Source organism: Canis lupus, chromosome 32 (assembly GCF_003254725.2).
Source record: "Canis lupus dingo isolate Sandy chromosome 32, ASM325472v2, whole genome shotgun sequence".
Lineage (NCBI taxonomy): Eukaryota > Metazoa > Chordata > Mammalia > Carnivora > Canidae > Canis > Canis lupus.
The window spans coordinates 34,032,443-34,057,629 of record NC_064274.1 but is presented as its reverse complement, the minus strand read 5'-3'; the positions used below and the strand labels follow the sequence as shown (position 1 = coordinate 34,057,629).

The 25,187-nt window shown below is 37.0% G+C and overlaps 1 protein-coding gene across 9 annotated transcripts in view; it reads right to left on the bottom strand.

Moving 5' to 3' along the window:
- LOC112671692 (peptidyl-prolyl cis-trans isomerase NIMA-interacting 4-like) overlaps window positions 1–25,187 on the bottom strand; it is a 151,225-nt gene that overhangs the window by 55,724 nt on the left and 70,314 nt on the right. The window lies entirely within an intron of this gene.

Sequence of the window (25,187 nt, the reverse complement as noted above, 5' to 3'; positions counted from 1 at the left end):
AAAAACAAATTATTGACCAAGCAGCACTGGAAAGTTCCAGGGGAAGTCGAGGGACTTACAGTATACAGAATCAGAGGATACTCCCTCTTGTTTTTTTTGTTTGTTCGTTTTTTGATTTCTGTTTGCTTCCCTCCCCTTTTTTCTTTTTTTTTTCCTTTCTTCTCTTTTTTTCCCTTTTTTTCTCTTCTTTTTATTCCTTTTTTCATTTTTTCTTTTTCTTTCCTTCTTTCTCTTCTCTCTTTTCCTCCTTTTCCCAATACAACTTGTTTTTGGACACTCTGCACTGAGCAAAATGACTAGAAGGAAAACCTCACCTCAAAAGAAAGAGTCAGAAACAGTCCTCTCTGCCACAGAGTTACAAAATCTGGATTACAATTCAATGTCAGAAAGCCAATTCAGAAGCACTATTATAAAGCTACTGGTGGCTCTAGAAAAAAGCATAAAGGACTCAAGAGACTTCAGGACTGCAGAATTTAGATCCAATCAGGCAGAAATTAAAAATCAATTGAATGAGATGCAATCCAAACTAGAAGTCCTAACCACAAGGATTAACGAGGTGGAAGAACGAGTGAGTGACATAGAAGACAAGTTGATGCAAAGAGGGAATCTGAGGAAAATAGAGACAAACAATTAAAAGATCATGAGGATAGATTAAGGGAAATAAGTGACAGCCTGAGGAAGAAAAATCTACCTTTAATTGGGTTTCCCGAGGGCGCCGAAATGGACAGAGGGCCAGAATATGTATTTGAACAAATCATAGCTGAAAACTTTCTAATCTGAGAAGGGAAACAGTCATTCAGATCCAGGAGATAGAGAGATCCCCCCCTAAAATCAATAAAAACCGTTCAACACCTCGACATCTAATAGTGAAACTTGCAAATTCCAAAGATAAAGAGAAGATCCTTAAAGCAGCAAGAGACAAGAAATCCCTAACTTATGTGGGGAGGAATATCACATTAACAGCAGACCTCTCCACAGAGACCTGGCAGGCCAGAAAGGGCTGGCAGGATATATTCAGGGTCCTAAATGAGAAAAACATGCAGCCAAGAATACTTTATCCAGCAAGGCTCTCATTCAGAATAGAAGGAGAGATAAAGAGCTTCCAAGACAGGCAGCAACTGAAAGAATATGTGACCTCCAAACCAGCTCTGCAAGAAATTTTAAGGGGGACTCTTAAAATTCCCCTTTAAGAAGTCCAATGGAACAATCCACAAAGACAGGGACTGAATAGGTATCATGATGACACTAAACTCATATCTCTCAATAGTAACTCTGAACGTGAACGGGCTTAATGACCCCATCAAAAGGCGCAGGGTTTCAGACTAGATAAAAAAGCAGGACCCATCTATTTGCTGTCTACAAGAGACTCATTTTAGATGTAAGGACACCTACAGCCTGAAAATAAAAGGTTGGAGAACCATTTACAATTCAAATGGTCCTCAAAAGAAACCTAGGGTAGTCATTCTTATATCAGATAAACTAAAATTTATCCCAAATACTGTAGTGAGAGATGAAGAGGGACACTATATCACACTTAAAGAATCTATCCAACAAGAGGACTTAACAATCATCAATATATATGCCCCGAATGTGGGAGCTGCCAAATATATCAGTCAATTAATAACCAAAGTTAAGATATACTTAGATAATAATACACTTATACTTGGTGACTTCAATCTAGCTCTTTCTACACTCGATAGGTCTTCTAAGCACAACATCTCCAAAGAAATGAGAGCGTTAAATGATACACTGGACCAGATGGATTTCACAGATATCTACAGAACTTTATGTCCAAATGCAAATGAATACACATTCTTCTCAAGTGCACATGGAACTTTCTCCAGAATAGACCACATACTGGGTCACAAATTGGGTCTGAACTGATACCAAAAGATTCGGATCATCCCCTGCATATTCTCAGACCATAATGCCTTGAAATTAGAACTAAATCACAACAAGAAGTTTGGAAGGACCTTAAACACGTGGGTTAAGGACCATCCTGCTAAAAGATGAAAGGGTCAACCAGGAAATTAAGGAAGAATTAAAAAGATTCATGGAAACTAATGAGAATGAAGATACAACCATTCAAAATCTTTGGGATACGGCAAAAGCAGTCCTAAGGGGGAAATACATCGCAATACAAGCATCCATCCAAAAACTGGAAATAACTCAAATACAAAAGCTAACCTTACACCTAAAGGAGCTAGAGAAAAAACAGCAAATGGATCCTACACCCAGCAGAAGAGAGTTAATAAAGATTCGAGCAGAACTCAAATGAAATTGAGACCAGAACAACTGTGGAACAGATCAACAAAACCAGGAGTTGGTTCTTTGAAAGAATTAATAAGATAGATAAACCATTAGCCAGCCTTATTAAAAAGAAGAGAGAGAAGACTCAAATTAATAAAATCATGAATGAGAAAGGAGAGATCACTACCAACACCAAGGAAATACAAATGATTTTAAAAACATATTATGAACAGCTATATGCCAATAAATTAGGCAATCTAGAAGAAATGGACGCATTTCTGGAAAACCACATACTACCAAACTGGAACTGGAAGAAATAGAAAACCTGAACAGGTCAATAACCAGGGAGGAAATTGAAGCAGTCATCAAAAACCTCCCAAGACACAAAAGTCCAGGGCCAGATGGCTTCCCTGGGTCATTCTATCAAACTTTTAAAGAAGAAACCATATCTATTCTACTAAAGTTGTTTGGAAAGATAGAAAGAGATGGAGTACTTCCAAACTTGTTCTATGAGGCCAGCATCACCTTAATTCCAAAACCAGACAAAGACCCCACCAAAAAGGAGAATTATAGACCAATATCCCTGATGAACATGGATGCAAAAATTCTCAACAAGATACTAGCCAATAGGATACAACAGTACATTAAGAAGATTATTCACCATAACCAAGTAGGATTTATCCCCGGGATGCAAGGCCTGGTTCAACACTCATAAAACAATCAATGTGATTCATCATATCAGCAAGAAAAAAAGCAAGAACCATACAATCCTCTCATTAGATGCAGAGAAAGCATTTGACAAAATACAGCATCCATTCCTGAGCAAAACTCTTCAGAGTGTAGGGATAGAGGGAACATTCCTCAACATCTTAAAAGCCATCTACGAAAAGCCCACAGCAAATGTCATTCTCAATGGGGAAGCACTGGGAGCCTTTCCCCTAAGATCAGGAACAAGACAGGGATGTCCACTCTCACCACTGCTATTCAACATAGTACTGGAAGTCCTAGCCTCAGCAATCAGACAACAAAAAGACATAAAAGGCATTCAAATTGGCAAAGAAGTCAAACTCTCCCTCTTCACCGATGACATGATACTCTATAGAAAACCCAAAAGCCTCCACCCCAAGATTGCTAGAACTCATACAGCAATTTGGCAGCGTGACAGGATACAAAATCAATGCCCAGAAGTCAGTGGCATTTCTATACACTAACAATGAGACTGAAGAAAGAGAAATTAAGGAGTCAGTCCCATTTACAATTGCCCCCCAAAGCATAAGATACCTAGGAATAAACCTAACCAAAGAGGTAAAGGATTTATACTCTAAAAACTATAGAACACTTCTGAAAGATATGAGGAAGACACAAAGAGATGGAAAAACATTCCATGCTCATGGATTGAGAGAATTAATATTGTGAAAATGTCAATGTTACCCGGGGCAATTTACACGTTTAATGCAATCCCTATCAAAATACCATGGACTTTCTTCAAGAGTTAGAACAAATTATTTTAAGATTTGTGTGGAATCAGAGGAGACCCCGAATAGCCAGGGGAATTTTAAAAAAGAAAACCATATCTGGGGGCATCACAATGCCAGATTTCAGGTTGTACTACAAAGCTGTGGTCATCAAGACAGTGTGGTACTGGCACAAAAACAGACACATAGATCAATGGAACAGAATAGAGAATCCAGAAGTGGACCCTCAACTTTATGGTCCACTAATATTTGACAAAGGAGGAAAGACTATCCACTGGAAGAAAGACAGTCTCTTCAATAAATGGTGCTGGGAACATTGGACATCCACATGCAGAAGAATGAAACTAGACCCCTCTCTTTCACCATACACAAAGATAAACTCAAAATGGATGAAAGATCTAAATGTGAGACAAGATTCCATCAAAATCCTAGAGAAGAACACAGGCAACACCCTTTTTGAACTCGGCCACAGTAACTTCTTGCAAGATACATCCACGAAGGCAAAAGAAACAAAAGCAAAAATGAACTATTGGGACTTCATCAAGATAAGAAGCTTTTGCACAGCAAAGGATACAGTCAACAAAACTCAAAGACAACCTACAGAATGGGAGAAGATATTTGCAAATGACATATCAGATAAAGGGCTAGTTTCCAAGATCTATAAAGAACTTATTAAACTCAACAGCAAAGAAACAAACAATCCAATCATGAATTGGACAAAAGACATGAACAGAAATCTCACAGAGGAAGACATAGACATGGCCAACATGCACATGAGAAAATGCTCCGTATCACTTGCCATCAGGGAAATACAAATCAAAACCACAGTGAGATACCACCTCACACCAGTGAGAATGGGGGAAAATTAACCAGTGAGAATGGGGAAAAACAACAAATGTTGGAGAGGATGTGGAGAAAAGGGAAGCGTCTTACACTGTTGGTGGGAATGTGAACTGGTGCAGCCACTCTGGAAAACTGTGTGGAGGTTCCTCAAAGAGTTAAAAATAGACCTGCCCTACGACCCAGCAATTGCACTGCTGGGGATTTACCCCAAAGATACAGATGCAATGAAACGCCGGGACACCTGCACCCCGATGTTTCTAGCAGCAATGTCCACAATAGCCAAACTGTGTTAGGAGCTTCAGTGTCCATCGAAAGATGAATGGATAAAGAAGATGTGGTTTATGTATACAATGGAATATTACTAAGCCATTAGAAATGACAAATACCCACCATTTGCTTCGACATGGATGGAAGTGTAGGGTATTATGCTGAGTGAAATAAGTCAGTCGGAGAAAGACAAAAATTTTATGGTCTCATTCATTTGGGGAATATAAAAAATAGTGAAAGGGAATAAAGGGGAAAAGAGAAAAAATAAGTGGGAAATATCAGAAAGGGAGACAGAACATGAAAGACTCCTAACTCTGGGAAACGAACTAGGGGTGGTGGAAGGGGAGGTGGGTGCGGGGTGGGGGTGACTGGATGGCGGGCACTGAGGGGGGCACTTGACGGGATGAGCACTGGGTGTTATTCTGTATGTTGACAAATTGAACACCAATAAAAAATAAATTTATTTAAAAAAATGGACAGGGGACCTAAATAGACATTTTTCCAAAGGAGACATACAGATGGTTAACAGGTACATGAAAAGATGCTCAGCATCACTAGTCATCAAAGGAATGCAAATCAAAACACAAGGAGATATCACCTCATACCTACAGAATGGCTAAAATAAAAAACAAGTGTTGACAAGGATGTGAAGAAAAGGAACCCTTGTGCATTGTTGGTAGGAATGTAAATTAGTACAAACACTGGAAAAAAGTAAGGAGGTTCCTCAAAAATTAAAAAAGAAACACTATATGATCCAATAATTCCACTACTGGTATTTACCAAAGAAAATGAAGACACCAATTTGACAAGATCTATACACACCTACATTTATTGCAGCTTTATTTGCAATAGCCAAGATATGGAAGCTACTCAAGTATCCACCAATAGATGAATGGATAAACAAGATGGGGTATATATATATGCAATGGAATAGTACTCATCCATATAAAAGAATTAAATCTTACCATTTGCAACAACAATTTAGATGGACCTAAAGTGCATCAGGCTAAGTGAAATAAATCAAACAGAGAAAAATAAATATCATATGATTTCATTTATATGTGGAATCTAAAAAACAAAACAAACAGGACATTTTTTTTTTTTAAGATTCATTTATTTATTCATGAGAGACACAGAGAGAGGCAGAGAAACAGTCAGAGGGAGAAGCAAGCTCCCTGCAGAGAGCCTGATATGACACTCGAGACTGGGTCCCAGGATCATGCCCTAAGTGGAAGGCAGACTCAACCGCTGAGCCACGCAGATGCCCTGGACAAACAGACTCTTAAATGAGAACAAATGAGTGGCTGCCAGAGGGGAGATACGTGGGGAAATGGGTAAAATAAATGGAAGGGATTAAGAGGTACAAGTTTATAGTTCTATAATAAGTCATGGAAATGAAAAATGCAGCTTGGGGCATATAGTCAATATTTCAATAAATATATATTAATATTTAATATTTTAATTTTAATGAATATTAAAGTTATTGTCGTGATGACTGCACCTATTGTGGTGAGCACTGAGTAATGTATGGAATTGTTCAAACATTATGGTATATCTGCAATTAATACAACATTGTATGTCCACTATAATTAAAAAATGGACTTGTAACTGACCTCAATTTTGGATGTGTTTGCCAAGTCACACAGATAAATCAATAGAATGGAAGCCTGAAGGCTGTAAACATTGTCCTATCATTAAGATATGAAGATACAGAATCAACCTCTAGGAATCCAGGTTATACCATAAAAACCAAAATAAGAAAAATTGAGCAGATTAGCCAGTTCAAGTCATTCAGCCTTTGTTATTGACCACCCCATTTCTTTTAAGGGCTCATAAACAGAGTAGACATACAGGGGGGATTGATGCCATCCATGGGCCCAATAGCATGGGCTCCCTCTCATCAAGGCTGATCCTTGTACCACCACTGCTGAATGTCTGATCTACCAGAAACAGAGATCAACACCGATCCCTCGAAATTGTATCATACCTCAAGGCAACCTTAGTCAGTTGACGGCAAGTTAATTATAAACCAGAACCCTTCTATTCTGGAAAGGCAAAGATTCATACAAAATTTAACACATATTCTGTATACGAATTTGCCTCCCCTGCTTAGTTTCTCAGCCAGCACTATTTCTCTAAGGGCTCTCAAAATTTTATTCACCAGCAAGAGATCCTGTAAAACATTGCTGTCAACAAAGAGGCCCACATTACAACAGATACGTACCACGGGTCCCACTGATTTTACCATAAACCACACCCTCTAGAAGTTACCAAACTCTTGAAGGTATAGTGGAGGCATCAGTTTAGAGATGGTTTATTTTAATAATGGAGCTGCAATCTTCAGAATGAGGTATATACATTTTAAAAGATGGCTGCTATGGTGCTATATTCCCAATTGATGAAGACATGGGTTCAGAATTGTTGTGTTATAACATACCACAGATGCAGCAGCTTCAAACAACAGAGTTATCTTGCAGTTTCTGTGGCCAAGCATCTGGGCACAGCTCAGCTGGATCCCTTGCCTACAGTTTCACAAGGCTCCAGCTAAGGCATCCAGTCTGCATCTTCATTTAGAGGCTTGGCCAAGGAAGAATCAGTTTCAGACCTACTATATTAGCTTCCTAAAGCTGCTGTAACAAAAAATACAAACCAAGTAGCTTAAAACAACAGAAACAGTTTCATCATTCTAGATGCTGTAAGTCTGAAATCAAGTTGTCAGCAGAGCCATACTCCCTCTGAACCTATAGAAAAAATCTTCCTTGTCTGTTCTACCTTCTGATGTTTGCTGGCAATCTTTGGCCTTCCTTGGTTTTTAGATGCATCAGTCCAATTTCTACCTGTGTCCTCACATGCTGTATTCTCCCTGTGTGTCTTTCTTCTTATCTTGCAAGAAAAACAGACATATTGAATTAAGGGCCTACCATACTCCAGTATTACCTTATCTTAACTAATTATAAAGAGAATGATTCCATTTCTAAATGACATCATATTCTGAGGCACTGGGAGTTGGAATTTTATTGTATACCTTTTAGAAGACACCATTTAACCAGTAACACTCCTTCAGGTTGTTAGCAGAATTCATTCTCTTGTGGATGTAGGATTCAGGTCCATAGCTTCTTGCTGTCAGCTGTCTGTCACAGTTCCTAGAGGCTGCTCACAGTTTCTTGACACTTGGGCTTTTTTCAAATGACTGCTTATTTCATCAAGCCATCAAGGAGAAGTTCTCTAGCATAATTATGGAAGTGATATCTGTACTGGGTTGTCTGGAACTTAAAGGAGGAGGGGTCCTTTGTCTTGATGGCTTACCTCTTCCCAAAGGTGGAGCTTGAGCATCTCAAGTCCCATGGACTTGCGTTTAACACTTTTCTACCACACAATAAGGCACAAGCTTGATGCTTAGTCACCACTTCTGTCAAGCTATTTGGCTTCAAAAATTTGCTGTGTTCTCAGCTTCTCTTCCACCAAAGTTAATTGCATTATGTGAGAAATTTAAGAAGGCATCCAAGTTAATTTTTTTCCCTGACTTCGACTCGTAGATCCTGGCAATAGTTCTTTGAACTATACTGGTTTTCTGGTCAAGTTCCATGGTCTCTTCTGCATTGTGCACATTTTTTATAAACTTCCCTTATTTAATCCAAATTTTTTTAAAATTCAAAATCTCTAAGCCCTCTCCCAGAATGAGTGATAAAAACTTGGCATGTGTCCTTACTGCCTTCTATTCTTCCAAAAACCTACTTGAAAACTAGTAACAAATCATGCACCAAGATTGACACATCCTGGACTTTCAACTCATACACAACTTTAAGAGAAATGTCTTGAAAACTCTCTAAAATCTGAAGGATAGCAGAATATGTCACCCCAGTATATGGCTATCAGACACCAGGACATGTCACTCCAAAATATTATGCTTTTATTATTTTGAACTGTAGGCACCTGAAGAATAGCGGATGGAGGGAGAAGTTTTCCTTGAATTCCCCTTATCTGCCTAAAGGCAGATCCTCAGATCCTTCAAAAGGAATTTAATTGTCATAAATTTCTTCCTTGGCTATTTCAACAATCAACGAATACTGACCCTTATCACAGGAGGGAGGATTAGAAGTCAACATAACCCCCAAACTTTGTCACAAACCATCATACCTCCCATTGATTCTTCTAAGGGCTCATTTATCTTTCTAAAGTACATTTATTCTCCCTTATGAGGCACCCTTTCGTTTCCCCATTGAGACGGTATTTAAACCTCATTACAAAGCTACCACTTTGAATTACTCATTTCCCCTGGGTATCTCCGATGTATACATGAGGCAGACATGTTATTAAGCTTCTGTTTGTTTTTTTCTCCTGTCAATCTGTCTTTTATTACAGAGGTCTCAGTGAAGAACTCAGAGGGTAAAGGGAAAATAATTTCTTTTCCCCACAACCTATGTTTTGTTCCTTAATTTTCAGGCTTAAAACATTTGCCTAATACGTTTTTCATGGTTCAAAATAATCATCCCCAGACTTTTGCCTCTCTTTGAAAACTCAAAAGCACTTTGGATTTTAGTACCTAGGATAACAAAGAACACAGAGTTTTCAAACTAATTTATGGTTGTTTTTTTCAAGTGATATTCCTAGGGCATGAAGTGGTGGCCTTCTAATCACATTTGCTTTGGCCCATCTCTGCCATAACACTCATGGATATGCTTCTTATTTTTAACAAAAGCAATTTAGCCATAAGTATTTTTTAAGATTTTATTTATTTATTTAAGAGAGAGCAAGAGAGACACAGAGAGAGCATGAGTGGGGAGAAGGGCAGATGGAGAGGGAGAAACAGACTCCTCACCAAGAAAGGAGCCCAACACGGGGCTTGATCTCAGGACTCTAGGATCATGACCTGAGCCAAAGGCAGATGCTTAACTGACTGAGCCACCCAGGTGCCTCAAGCTTTAGGAATTTTTAAGAATCCTTGCCAAACAACTTGGACTTCCAAAACACTATATAGGTGACATGTCTTATAGGAGGTTTTGGAAGGAAACCAAAGTAAACTCCCGGCATAGCATACTCCTGGTTCTCTGGTTAAAGAATAATGGTATTCTTTTAGAATAATAGATATTTTTATTTAGATATAGATTTAGATTTACACATACACTGTGTTCAACTGTCTTGGATAGTAGCATATGCTTCCCTGCCACGTGTCATTCTAGTATTTTGCATCTACTGAAGAAAGTATAAAATTAAGGTCCATAATCACAGGATCAAATCAGCTAGGAAATAGACATATATAGATAGGCCTTTACTTTGCACTAGCATCCACAAAGGGGTAGAAATATGGAAGGGGTATTCTGTTCTATTAAATTCTATCCAAAACATATACAGTTTTAATTTTAAATGCTTGGAACATCTCATATGATCACCCACTGACTGTTGCCAATTGCTTTTATCCCAGACTCTTTCCCACAATTCCTTCCTCATTTAATCTTTGCTTCTTCTCATTAGATCTTATACTTGGTTTGTGTTTTGTAATGCTGATTAGTAATCTCTGTCTAGTTATGTTGTTGAAAAGGGTCCAAAGTGTGTGTGTGTGTGTGTGTGTGTGTGAGTGTGTGTGTAAGGGGGATTTGGATGGCAATGAGGGGAACCATTACACCCTGTGGTAGAACTGGGAAATTGGGTAAAGTCTCATGGTGGTCAACCTATTTTTCAGGGTCTCTCTCTCTCTCTCTCTCTCTCTCTCTATATATATATATATATATAAGGTGTTAATATCTTTTACCCTGGTAAGATTAAATCCTGCATGAATATTTTCTTATGTATTTATACTAAGATAATGATTCCACATTGTGTTGTAGTAAGAAAAGCCATTCTCTGTATCCTACCTAGCCTTGTTTAGATGTAATCTTTCACATCACAGTGACCATTGCCTGTTGAAATGATGAAAGTGCATCCTTGATCTGGCAATTAAGAACATCTTTTCTTTGGTGATTCTATCACAACAGTGGATGACAAACTCCAGCTTACTCCCTCTATTTCTCATCAGGTGAGTCCATCTTTGGTTTCCAGGAGATTGATCTCCTTGAAGGTTGTAGGACAGATTTGTTGTAAATACAAAAAGTCATATATATGAATAGATTCTGAGTAGAGTTTAGCATTATATGCAAATCTAATGTATATCAAAATTCCTCAGGTATAGTTATTTGATAGAATGAGTATTCTATGATCTTTAGTAATTAGTTATTAATCCATTTTTATCTCATAACATTCTTACCAAAACAATGTGTCAATTTAGAAACTTATCTAGAATTGTCTTATAAGAATAGGACAGAGAGGTACATTTTAAAATCAGAGAAGAATCACATGGAGCATTTGACCAAGAAGTTAGATATAGAATGGAGTGACATGATAAGTATGCCTGGCAGGCCCTCAGACCAGAGGCACAGGGGTCCAGGTTGGATGAGGATTATGGCAAATAAGAGAGAAGAGAGTTTTCCAAAAGGAAAGTAAATGGAACTGATGAAAAATAGCTCTTCTTTTGCAACTTTGCTTAGAACTTGTTTTTGTGGAGTCAATCACAGAGCACAAATGGAAGTAATGAAAGAAGGGAAAATCTATATTTATGGTTAGCTTATTTTTTCTCCCCATGCCTGCCATGGTAAATGTTGCTGTTTATTATGGACTGGATATTCATATCCCTCCAAAATTTGTATGCTGAAATCCCAAACCCCAATGCAATAGTATTAGAAGGTGAGGTCTTTGGGCAAAAAAAGATGAGGCCTTTGGGAGGTGTTTAGATCATGAGGGCCTAGCCCTCATAAGTGGGATTACTGTTTTTATAAAAGACCTCCAGGGAGGCCTCTCCTTGTTTTCCCCCAGCCTTGTGATTGATGACACAGTGAGAAGATGGCTACCTATGAGCTAGGAAGTGAGCTCTCACCAGACACTAGTGAAACTGCTAGTACCTTGACTTTGGACTTCAGAGCCTCCAGAATCTTAGAAATAACTATTTGTTGTTTAAGCTAGTATGTTATAGCAGCTTGAATGGACTATGATAGTGTCCAATATTAGAAAGTATTAGAATATTACATAAGACCAGAAACTTTATTTTGATTATTGCTATCTTGTCTGCACTTATGGTAGTGCTTGGGACTTAGACATTATTCAGTAAATACTTGATGAATGTGTGAAAATGAATGAACGAGGGAATGCATTATATATCATTAACAATTTCATATATGTGAAGAAAGGAAAATACTTCTAACACAGGTTCTCTACATAAAAGGTTCATCTAAAAATAAAAAGATACACTATTAGGTAATACTTCAAGATCACACTAATAAATTAACCATTAGTTATTGAAAGTAAAAGCTATAGATTATTATTTTGTATTTCTGTATTCTTAAGATTTTTTAGACAAGGTTCTCCCAACGTTACAGATTAGGCACTCCCATCATATTTTGAACATTCACCCTAGTATATATTCCCAAATTTAGTTTCACACTGTAGCCAGTTGCAACTGTACTCATGTATTGTCATATTGTGAAACATACAGAAAATCAGAAACACAAAAATAGATGACAAAGACAAAATATACAAAATATACTATTTCAAATAACTTTTATTTGCTTATAATGATAATTCTTCCTCTCAGTAAAAGTATGATTAATAAGAATATAGCTCTGTGAGAATGATGTGATTAAACATGGTATATTTAATTAAATCATCATTAATTTTATTTCCTTGTGTCTAAAAAAGGGCTAATTTTGGAAGTATAAGGTCAGTCATTTTTTTTAGGTTAGTCATTTTCTTACTGCTTTTCTCTTTATTCTTGCATTATCAAAATTATATACAAACAATTTTATTAAAGGGACTTTTTATGCCACTCATCTAATTTTTTAGGATTAGTACAGTTGACAGAATATGTTTCTATAAATACATTTAATGGGGCACAAAGGTTTTAATACTTAGCAAATTTCTTTAAAAGACCAAAAAGTAAGGATAATAGCTTCAAAATATCAGGATGCCCTGGATTGTAGGACTTATGCAAGGATATGACCTGCAGAGTATAAAGAGTATAAAAGATTAATTTCATTCTCATTTTAGAAAAAAAATATAAATAGAAGTTCTAATATTTTCTCCACTACAGTCAAAGTTGTTTGTACCTGGTGACCATTGTTCTACTATGCTATACTATAAATATTTCTCCTTTTATCCTTGTATTTCTATTATGGCATATTTTATTATTAATATGTTTTATAATTAATGCTAAAAAGCATGTAGTTCCTTCACACCAAATTACTGGAACATAAATCTTCAGAATGTGAATCTCAGGAAATAACTTCAGAAATGTGTGTACAAATTAATCTTGTGAGGATTCAGGCAAATTTAATTCTGTCATTATAAGAGGTACATATTATGACTGAAAGAATCATAAAATTAACACCAATAGGTGAACACAAAATGTACTGAAGTATTGAACTATTGAAAATAAGGATCTAAAATTAAAGTCTTTTTTTCAGGCAAATGAAAGTCCTTTATTTAAGTAAGTAAAATATAAAACTGCAAGTCATTTTTTGCCTTTTTCTACTGCTTCAAATGGTAAACATCTACAGGTCTTCATAGTTACTCCTGTAGTTTGGCTAGTGATAGTTATATAAACCTGTGTTTAAAACTAGGTCTAGGGACAGCCTGGGTGGCTCAGCGGTTTAGCACCTGCCTCTGGCTCAGGGTATGATCCTGGAGACCCAGGATCAAGTCCCACGTTGGGCTCCCTGCATGGAGCCTGTTTCTCCCTCTGCCTGTGTCTCTGCCTCTCTCTGTCTCTCATGAATAAATAAATAAAATCTTAAAAAAAAAGGTCTATTATTTAAGGCAACATAATTTGGGGAACATTTTTTAACCTCTCTAGACCTCAATTTCCTTGTCAATAGAACAGGAATACGAAAGAAAAGATATTAATAACAACTATGAACTAAGATAATATAAATAAATTATCTGGCACAATGCCTGAACTCCAATTGCCTTCTCTCCTTGAAGGTTTTGATGCCATCTGTGCCTGTCGTGGGCCTATTTGCCTTAAGATTCATTTCTTGTCATTTTCTTGCTCTGCTCTGTGTGCCAGAAGGCTGACTCTGCAGGCTGTCTTTCCCAGGCTCCTTGAATCAGCCGGTTTCTAGTAAGGTCTAGTTAATGGAAGGTCCTAGCAGAGGATTGGAAGGTGACAACAAGGAAGATGCACACTTTTCTGCGCCTCAGGCTGAGTGTCTAGAAGCTCCCACAGCTCATGCAATGGCTCAGTGCCCACTGGATAGGCTGCTGTGCTGTGGCTCCAACTTCAGTTGTGGGACTTTACTCCTGGACTCTGGTAACTCATTCCCTATCATCCCTCTGATCTGGGGTTGATAGTAGCTTTCTGCAGCTGTTCCTCAGAGTTGTCTCCTATCTTTCTTTTAGCATCTTTGCTCTTTTATCATTTGTGTAACAAAATGCTTATGCTGAAAGTTCTTCTTTCTTAAAATTTCAAATGCTTTCTGCTTTCACGTTAGACCTAGTATTAGTTTTCTGTTACTATGGACCAAATTATTCAAATCTAACAGCTTAAAAGAACATTTATTATTTCATAGTTACAGGTAAATTCCACATGGGCTCAACCTGATTTCCTGTTTAGGGTCTCACAAGGCTGAAATCAGATGCCTGCTGAGGCAGTACTGGATGCTCTAGGGAAGAATCTGCTTCCAAATTTATTCACATTGTTAGCAGAATTCAGTTACTCAGTTACAGGTCTTCATTTCCTTGCCTTCTGTCAGCCGGGGACTGCTCTCAGTCTCTGCTTCTCACACTACCCAGCCTCTGCTTCTCAGCAATGCAGAGCATTTATTCCTCACATCCAATGCTTCCCATGTTTTGAGAATCTCTGATAGCCTATTTTGATCACAGCAGGGGAAAATTGTCCTCCTTTAAAAAAGGGTCATGTGATTAAGTTATGCCCACCTGGATGATCTCTTTTATTTTATTTTTTAAGTTTTTAATAAAGATTTTATTTATGAGAGACACACACACACAGAGAGAGAGAGAGAGAGAGAGAGAGAGAGAGGCAGAGACACAGGCAGAGGGAGAAGCAGGATCCATGCAGGGAGCCTGACATGGGACTTGATCCCAGGACTCTGGGATCACGCCCTGAGCCAGAGGCCAATGCTCAACCGCTGAACCACCCAGGTGTCCCTATTTTTTTAATTTTTTAAAAAATATTTATTTATTTATTTATTTATTTATTTATTTATTTATTTAAGAGAGAGAGAAAGAGAGAGTGTGAGTGGAGGAAGGGGCAGAGGGAGATGGAGAGATGCAGACTCCCCACTGAGGGTGGAGCCTACATGGGGCTCCAGCTCATGACCCTGGGATCACCCTGAGCTGAAATCAAGAGTCAGATGCTCAACCAACTTAGACACCCAGGAGCCCCTCGATAATCTCTATTTTTTTTAAAATTTTTTTTTTTTTTAATTTTTATTTATTTATGATAGTCACACAGAGAGAGAGAGAGGCAGAGACATAGGCAGAGGGAGAAGCAGGCTCCATGCACCGGGAGCCCGACGTGGGACTCGATCCCGGGTCTCCAGGATCGCGCCCTGGGCCAAAGGCAGGCGCCAAACCGCTGCGCCACCCAGGGATCCCGTCTATTTTTAACGTCAACTGATTTGAAACATTAATTGCACTGCAAAACTTCTTTTGCTTTCTAAGGTGATTTAATCATGTGAGCAATACAAGGGGAGAAGGTCATCATAGAATTCTTCCTCCCACAGACCTTAAGGCATCTATTACTCTGGCACTTGCCAGGTTTGTGTTCTTGAGCTAATCCTTTAAACTCCAAGGGTCTTAGATTCTTTATGTATAAAATATTTATAAATAAGAGAGATAATCTGATTTCTAATTTTCTAGTTCTGTAATGCTATCATTCTATGACCAGAGACTACATTATTTGGGCCAGTAGAAGACTAGTATGGGGTTTTGCTCTCTTCTCTTGTGCAGTCCTCCTTTCATTGGGGGAACATTTTGACTACATTTTGAAAAGGGGAAATTGTGTTTTATTAGAAAGGTTTCTTAAGTATAATAGAGATGTTTATATCCAAACTGTATTAACTTCAGTATTTAGGAGTGAATTGGTACTTCTAGAGCTGCCCCAGGTTCTGGTTTGAATCAGTAAGCCTCTATGTCAATGTCCAGGGTAATGCCTTGATTTTTTGATGTGAGGGTGAGCTGAAGACTATGAAGGGACAGTCTGAGAAAGGTAGTCAGAGGAAAGCTCAGTCTCAGATGACAGTGCCAGCCCTGGGAGTTCTCAGGCATGCCACATAACATCTCTGAAATTCAGTTGTATCATTGGTAGAATGAAGGACTTAGAGTAGGGGCCTCTTAGCATCCTTTAGGTTTTAACATTGAATTGTCCTCCTCCATCTTAAACAAACCCTTGACTATGTTTAATTAAAGACCATATTATATAAGGTCTATTAAATTCTCAGAAAGAAAGCTGAATACTTTAAGCAGTATCATTTAGAAAATTATCTTCATTAAATTATTTTAGTTATAGTGTTTAGAAAATTATCTTCATTAAATGATTTTAGTTATAGTGTTTGGATGCTATGATTCATCACTTTTTTTCACAGATCTAGTCTTTCTAGATTTTTAAAAATGTATACTAACACACCATCATATGGTAGTCATGTAATGCCCTCTTCTGGCTAAAGACCAAAGCACCACCTTTCTTCCTATTAACAGCATTACCTGGAAATTTACATGTTCTTAGTTCTTTTCTACACATTTACTTTACAGTGTATGTTTCAACAATTTTAAATCTATTTATTACTTATCAATTCTAAAATCAGAATGTTTTATTGCTGATATAAGCATTCACCTGCCTAATTTAGTTTAACAAACAGGCAGCTTTTTTTTTTTTTAAATCTTGGAGTATAATCTTATCTAGTCGGGATATTTTTACGGATAAAATTAATCACATCTTATTACATCTTAAAATTAATCCACATATTACATTACATCTGTAAGGAACAAAGTGACAGGTAAGTTCAAAACAGCTTGGTATTGTTATAATTGATTTTTTCAAAGTATTTGAGTTTTTGACTCTACGTGTATGTGGGAACTAGCTAAATAACTTGTGTTGCTCACTATTTGAGACAAACTATACCATGATACTATTTTGCCATCAATGTTCTTACAGTTTTCACCATCTTGAACAGTGATTATCAGTGATTATCAGCCTATTATTAGGACCATGTCAGAATCACTTGGAGGTATGGTGGAAAGACTAAATTTTTTTGTCTAATAATGAAATGTGAAATATTCTTCAAATGTTGTGGGACATTTTAATAGCCTCATATTAGGGGTTACTATTCATCACCCAAATTTGGACATTTTTGAGGGTGAAGAATCATTATTAACAATCATATCAGGATATCAGTTTAAATTAGGGCTTTTGTAGGCAAAGCAGCAATTGATCATGATATTTATATTACAAAAAGATATCAACTGGAATAATAGAAACCTGAGAATTATTCCTAAAATTCTGTTTTATTTCTATTTTCAATGGTGTTTCTCATCTTTCACTTAAAAATTCTGTTCATAGCAAGTAAAAATTGTGTTAAACTTTATATTCTCCTTTGAAGACAGATGGCTTAGTTTCAAATCCTGCCAAATTACTTAATTTTTCTATGTCTCAGTTTTCTTATATGGTAGTTGGGAATAACAATAGTATATACCCTATAGAATTTTAACAGGTTTTTTTGTTTTGTTTTGTTTGTTTTTTTAGAGAGAGAGGGTGGGAGTGTGTGCTTGCATGCATGTGGGTGGGGAGGGGCAGAAGGAGAGGGAGAAAGAATCATAAGAAGGGTCCACATTCAACATGGAGCCTGGCACAGGGCTTGATCGCACCTGATGACCTGAGTTAAAATCCAGAGTTGGGCATTCAATCCACTGAACCATCCAGGTGCCTCTGTAACAGTTAATGAGTAAATATGTGATATCTGAATCCTAGTAAACCCTATTATTAAAAACAAAATTAGTAATTTCTGTAAGCAAATGATAATATATTCAAACTTTTATACAGTGTGAGGTTGGTTGTACATTTATTTCAGGAAACCACTTGTGGTAAGCAGCCTCTAAGATCGTCACCAGTGATCCCTGCCTCCTGGTGTTCAGGCTGTAGTGTAACTCTCTCCCCTTGAATGTGGGCTGGACCTAGCAACTCATTTCCAATGAGAAAAAAAAAAAAAAGGTGATAGGATTTCACTTCCGAGATTAAGTCACAAAAAGACTGACTTCCTTTTTGCTCTTTTTCCTTACTCTTTCTCCTCTCTTGAACCCATTGCTCAAAGAGAGAAACAAGATGCTGTGAGAGTCATATGGAGAGACCCATGTGGTAAGGAACTGTCACTGGCCAAAAGTCAGTGAGGATGTGAGGCAAACAATATCCTTTTCCAGTGGCAAATAATAATTTAAAGATACTCAAAGAATCAAACTGTAAATAGTAGGAAAATGTGATTCTTTAGTTTCTATAATTTAGTTTCAAAAATTTTTAAATAATCCATTTCTGTTAATAAAAATATTATAATTTCCAAATTAAAAATGTCTGTGTGTGCTTTAAAACAGAGATATTTAGTTATAAATAGAGCCTTCATAGAAAATCAAGTATGGAAATGAAACTGAGAGTTTCATGTCAATTTTACCACTTGATGGAGCCATAATGCCAGAGAACACTTCAAAAACTGTCACGCTTACATGGAAGCAATCTTTATGAGAAATATGGATAAAATGTATAATTCTAAGTATTTTTTAAAATAATTTATTTATTTATTTATTCATGAGAGATGCAGAGAGAGAGGCAGAGACAGAAGCAGGCTTCCTGTGAGGAGCCTGATGTCAGACTTGATCCCAGGACCTCAGGATCATGACCTGAGCCAAAGGCAGATGCTCAACCACTGAGCCACTCAGATGCCCCTAATTCTATGTATTGATTGGGATCATTCTAGCAATTATTTTTCACTCTTACTAAGCAATTTCTATAACATGTCAAAGAGAAAACTGTATATAATAATCCCGAACAGTTAGTGGAGGATAATTTGCTAATTTTTATTTTTAATCTAGAAAATGTAAGAAAGGGTATTCCTTGGAAAATACTTACAGATTTGTACTGGAAAAGATATAATGTAATAAAATTAAAAGATTAAATCTTCTAAGAATCAATAGTTTGATATTATGAGAAGGAAATGTGAACCTTCTTGAAGAGCAAGGCCTATGAAAGATTCTTGAGTCAAGCATTAATAGAGGAAAACTGATTTTCTTTCAAAAAGAAAGAAGACTCAAATGGTAGAAGTGTGGGTCACAGGCAAACATAAAAGACTCATAAGTCTCTATTTCTTATTAGAGCTATTATATTTGGTAAACACAGATCTGCAATCCCTTACGTGAAAACTTTTCAGCGAACTGTGTTTTAGAATTCAAAATTTTTCATATTTTAAAAAAGAAATGTGATATTTATATCATATAGTACATAACATTTTCAGCAATGTCTGGGGTAGTGCTCCTTAAATAAATATGTTGCCTCGGGGTAGTTTCTATAAGAATCAGACTTTGAGACAGAGGTTCAGGGAAGGATATTATTTGGATATGCTCTTGGGACCAAAGCCTGGTGAAGAGAGTTGAAGTAGGTGGGATTGGGTGGAGGGGAATATCAATTCAGTTCCAATAAGGGCTTCAGGCAACCACATGGGAAGTTCTTGACTTGGTACAGTTCTTTAGGGTTGTCTCAAACTGGAGTGAGGAGGATGAGTCTTTGGATCTCCTACATCAATCAATCACTGGATAGAGTCTGCTGCTGAAAAAAAGGATCATTTTAGGTGCTGCTGTCTTCTTGTGACCCAAAAGGGCTGACATTTGGAGGTCTTTTTCTGGCAAACCTCCTAGGAGCTGAGAGAATAAATCCTTCATTCCAGTGGTATTGCCCAGACCACCCTCACCAAGGTTTCTGAGCCCTATGTCACTAAGCCCTTCTCAGTAAAAGGTTACTGAATTCTTTACTAACCACCAAAACTTGGTACCCAAATGATTATCTGAGTATTAAAAATATCGTTCCCTGTCCCCTTCATATTACTTCTACTGGTGAAAAGTGTCAATTCCCTTACCAATATGCTACGACTTGCATTCCGGTCACTTGCAAGAGAAGCAAGTAGCTTCTAGGTAGCAATCTTTAGCTTATGGAGTTCACCCAGACTCTTGCTGTGTGTCTTGGTGGAAAGGTTCCCTTTTTGAGAGAACACCCAGAATGACAGGGATGAGAAGCACAGATTTGCAAAGTGAGTCACTGAGAGTGATAATAAGTGGATTAATCCTGCTTCTACATTTTGGTTCCTGGATCTACATATTCTCATTACTGGGGACACAGCATCACACAAACGTCTTTGAATTAAAGGGACACTGTGTCCTGGAGAAAGTGGTATCATTATAAAGTATCTCCTGTAAACTAGCACTTTGCCTTTAGCAGGCTATTTCATTGCTCTATCTGGCCAGCATCTTCCAAATGACATGATATATAATATGACTAGTGGGCCACGTTCTATGTATGGATCAGCTACACACCCCTTGTTTTAACAAATGGGTCCTTTGATTTGACCCAATATTAGAGATCATGTTGTATAGACTCTGGGACAGTGGTGCTGACTAGGGTTCCATCCATAGGAAACATAACCCCATAACCATAATTTGTATTTATTCTTATAAAAATGAATTATTATCTTTATTATCTCTTCAAGGTGGAAGGGGTCCAATGTATTCAGCTGACCCACCAAGTAGCTACTTGGTATCATATAAAAGGCTTAGCTACAGACTCTGTTGCTGACAGGCTGGACATTCTATGGCTTTGGCAAGTAGCAGTCCATGCATAACCTTTATCTTTGTATCATGGATACTTGTTTTATGTATCTATTTTGTCAACATGGGGATGGTTCATGATTGGAGGCTGGCTTATGTTAATAAGCCAATTCAGTTTTGTTTTTCAGGATGCTTATTGACTCTTCCATGTTGTGCAATTTCTGGTGCCCATTATAGTGTGATATGAAGATCTCTTCAGTGTGTGACCATTTTAATATGTCCATCTACATGCCTCTAACCAGAGCTCTTTGAAATTGATCTTTCATTTTATTTCTCTTTCCAGACCCCTGATCAGTCAAGCCATTTATCAGTGACCATTATTCCATACATACACTAAGCTTGGGCCATCTTTCTGTCTACATAAATGGATGTACATCTACATAGATGACCAGGTCATTATCTGAATCTCTACTTAATGGGATGATTTTCCATTACCACTATCTTTTTTTTGTGTGTGTTGTTTTCTCTCTTTTTTTAAAATTTTGTACTTAAATTCAATTTAGTTAACATATAGTGTATTATTAGTTTCAGGGGTAGAATTTAGTGATTCATCAGTTGCATATAACACTCACTCCTCATTACATCAAGTGCCCTCCTTAATGTCCATTACCCAATTACCTCAACTCCCCACCTATCTCCCCTCTAGCAACCCTCAGTTTTCTTCCTGTAATTAAGAATCTCTTATGGTTTGCTTCCCTCTCTGTTCTTATCATATTTTACTTTTCCTTCTTTTCCTCTATGTTCATCCATTCTGTTTCTTGAATTCCATGTATGAGTGAAATCATATGGTTTCTGTCTTTGACTGACTTATTTTGTTTAGCATAATACCCTCTCGTTCCATCCACATCATTGCAAATGGCAAGATTTCATTCTTTTTGATGGCTGAGTAATATTCCATTATATATTCCATTCCATAACATTCCATTATATATATTCCATCCTATCTATCTATCTATCTATCTATCTATCTATCTATCATCTATCTATCTATCTATCTATCTATCTATCTATCTATCTATCTATCTATCTATCTATTATCATCTATCTATCATCACCTCTTCATCCACTTGTCTGTTGATGGACATCGGGCTCTTTCCATATTTGGGCTATTGTGGACATTGTTGCTATAAATGTCAGGGTGCATGTACTCTTTTGAATCACTATTTTTGTATCCTTTGGATTAATGCCTAGCAGTTCAATTGCTGAGTCATAGGGTAGTTCTATTTTTAACTTTCTGAGGAACCTCTATACTGTCTTCCAGAGTGGCTGTACCAGTTTGCATTCCCACCAACAATGTAAGAAGGTTCCCCTTTCTCTGCATCCTTGCCAACTTCCGTTGTTTCCTGAGTTGTTAATTTTAGACATTCTGATCAGTATGAGGTGTTATCTCATTGTAGTTTTTATTTGTATTTTCCTGATGCTGAGTAATGTTGAGCAATTTTTCATGTGTCTGTTAGCCATTTGTATATCTTCTTTGGAGGAACGTTTTTTGGGTGTTGAGTTTGATAGGTTCTTTATAGATATGTCATTTTGCCTTTAGCAGGCTAAGGCAAAATGATATGTCATTTTGATATGTCATTTATAAATAATCTTGTCCCATTTTATAGGCTGCATGCTAGTTTTGTTGATTGTTTCCTTTGCTGTGCAAAAGTTTTTATCCTGATGAAGTCCTAATAGTTCATTTTTGTTTTTGTTTCCTTGCCTTTGGAGATGTCTCTAGCATGAAGCTGCTGTTGCTGAGGTCAAAGAGATTGCTGCCTATGTTCTCCCCTAGGATTTTGATGGATTCCTGCCTCACAGTTAGGTCTTTCATACATTTTGAATTTATTTTTGTGTCTGGTGTAAGAAAATGGTCCAATTTCATTCTTCAGCATGTGGCTATCCAGTTTTCATAACACCATCTGTTGAAGAGACTGTCTTCTTTTCCATTGGATATTCTTTCTTGCTTTGCTGAAGATTAGTTTATCATGGAGTCGAGGGCCCATTTCTGGGTTCTCTATTGTGTTCCATTGATCTATGTTCTGTTTTTGTGTAAGTACCATACTGTTGTGATGATTGCAGATTTGTTATACAGCCTGAAGTCCGGAATTGTGATGTCTCCAGTTTTGGTTTTCTTTTTCAATACCACTTTGTCTATTCGGGGGTCTTTTCTGATTCCACACAAATTTTAGAATTGTTTGTTTCAGCTCTGTGAAAAATGCTGGTGGTCTTTCAATAGGTATTGCATTGCATGTGTAGATTGCTTTGTGTAGCATAGACATTTTGACAATATTTGTCCTTCATGGAATGTTTTTCTGTTTCTTTGTGTCTTCCTCAATTTCTTTCTGTGCACTGTTGCTGGGAATGCAAATTGGTGCAGTCATAATACAAAACAGTATGGAAGTTCCTCAAAAACTTAAAAATAGAACAACCATATGGTCCAGCAATACCACTTCTGGATATTTATCCAAAAGAAATGAAAACAGTAACTCAAAAAGATACATGCACTCCCATAGTCATTGCAGCACTATTTATAATAGCCAACACATAGAAGCAACCTATATGTCCACTGATGGATGAATGCATAAAGAAAATGTGACACACACACACACATACTTTTCATCCATATGGACAAAAATTCACTTATAAAAAAGAATGAAATCTTGCCACTTGCAAAGCATGGGTGGACCTTGAGGGAATTATGCTACATGACATAAGTCAGACAGAGAAAGACATATAACATAAAAATCTCATTTATATATGGAAACTAAAAACACACACACAACAAGAACCTATACTCATAGATACAGAAAACTGTTTGCTGGGTGCCAGAGGTAGAGAGTAGAGGAGGTAAAATGGATGAATGGATGAAGGGGGCCAAAAGATACAAACTTCCAACTATAAAATAAATATGTTATTGGATATAATGTGCAGTATGGTGACTGGAGTTAATAATAAATCTATTGTATATTGAGAAGTTGCTGAGACAGTAGATTTCAAATGTTCTCATTACAAGGAAAAAAATTGTAATGATGTATGGTGATGATGTTAACTACATTTATGGTGGTGATCATTTTACAGTATATACAAATATTAAATAATTACATTGTGCATCTGAAAATAATATGTTATATATTGATTTTATCTCAATTAAAAGCACATGATTAAAATTATAAATGTCTTTATGTCAGTTCAAAGTTCAAGTACATTTCTATTGCCAAATGAGTTTGCAAAATTAAAAATAACTTGAATTTCAGAGATCTTTGTATTCTTGGAATTGTGGATAAAGTCTTATTAGAGAAATCCCTCTATGGGATTCCTATGACAAACTTTCATAAACAGGGTATCATATTCCTATATCCAGAGACAGTAAGGTATCAGTGCTTTTTGTTCTCCACAGTTCGTGCCCATTCTCATATGTCTAACAATATGTCTCTACCCCAGACCTCCTTAAACTTCCCTCCAGATCTTTCTCCTTCCAGGCCCCTAATCAGCCATTGCCCATGATCCCACATATACTAAGCTTTAGTTTAGATATAGTACTGGGTGACTGGAAACACGGGCAGGGACAGAAGCAGATTGGATACTGGGGTCTTACTACACAGCAGATAATTATAACCAATCACCTATGACCCAGATCAACATGAGACAGGAGGATTAAAACAATCATAGTAGGAAGTTGGAAGGCTGAGAAAATCGTCTTTTCCTAGTGACTACTAGCTGACAGCACTGATATTGGTTAATTAACGAAACAGAACAAAACGTGAGTGGTTATTTCAAAATGCTAATCAAAGATATAGTAGAAAAAATTCTAAGAACTCTTAGTGTTTATTTTGTAGATTATTGCTATCTCTCTCTCTCTCTCTTTATAAAAAGATTTTATTCACTTATTCATGAGAGCCACAGGGAGACAGAGACACAGGCAGAGGGAGAAGCAGGCTCCCTGCGGGGAACCTGATGCAAGACTCCATCCCAGGACTCCAGGATCATGACCTGAGATGAAGGCAGATGCTCAATCACTGGGCTACCCAGATGCCCCTAGATTGTTGTTATCTTAAACTCAATTTACTTGAAATCAAACAAACAAACTTTGAGACTCAAAGGTATAGCATGTGTTGTCTATATTTCTAGCACTGGTACATTTTTCTTAGTCTCAAACTTTAATCATTTGTGATTTGCATCTCTTTAGATCCTATATTTAACTAATCCTTATAATTTTTTTCCCTTAAAAAGGCATCTGACATTTATTCATTGTGCTTTGTCTCTATCTCTGGCTTCTGACTTCAGACCCTTATTTCATTTTTTGATTATGAATTAATGTCCTAACTGAGCTTTCCTTGTCTAAACAAGCCTGCCTACCACTGGCAGATTAGGTTTCCTGAAAATCTATTTCAATAGTTCATTTTGGCCCCAAATTATTAAAAAACATAAATAAAAAGCTGTTTGTCAAATATCCTTAAGCAAGTTTAA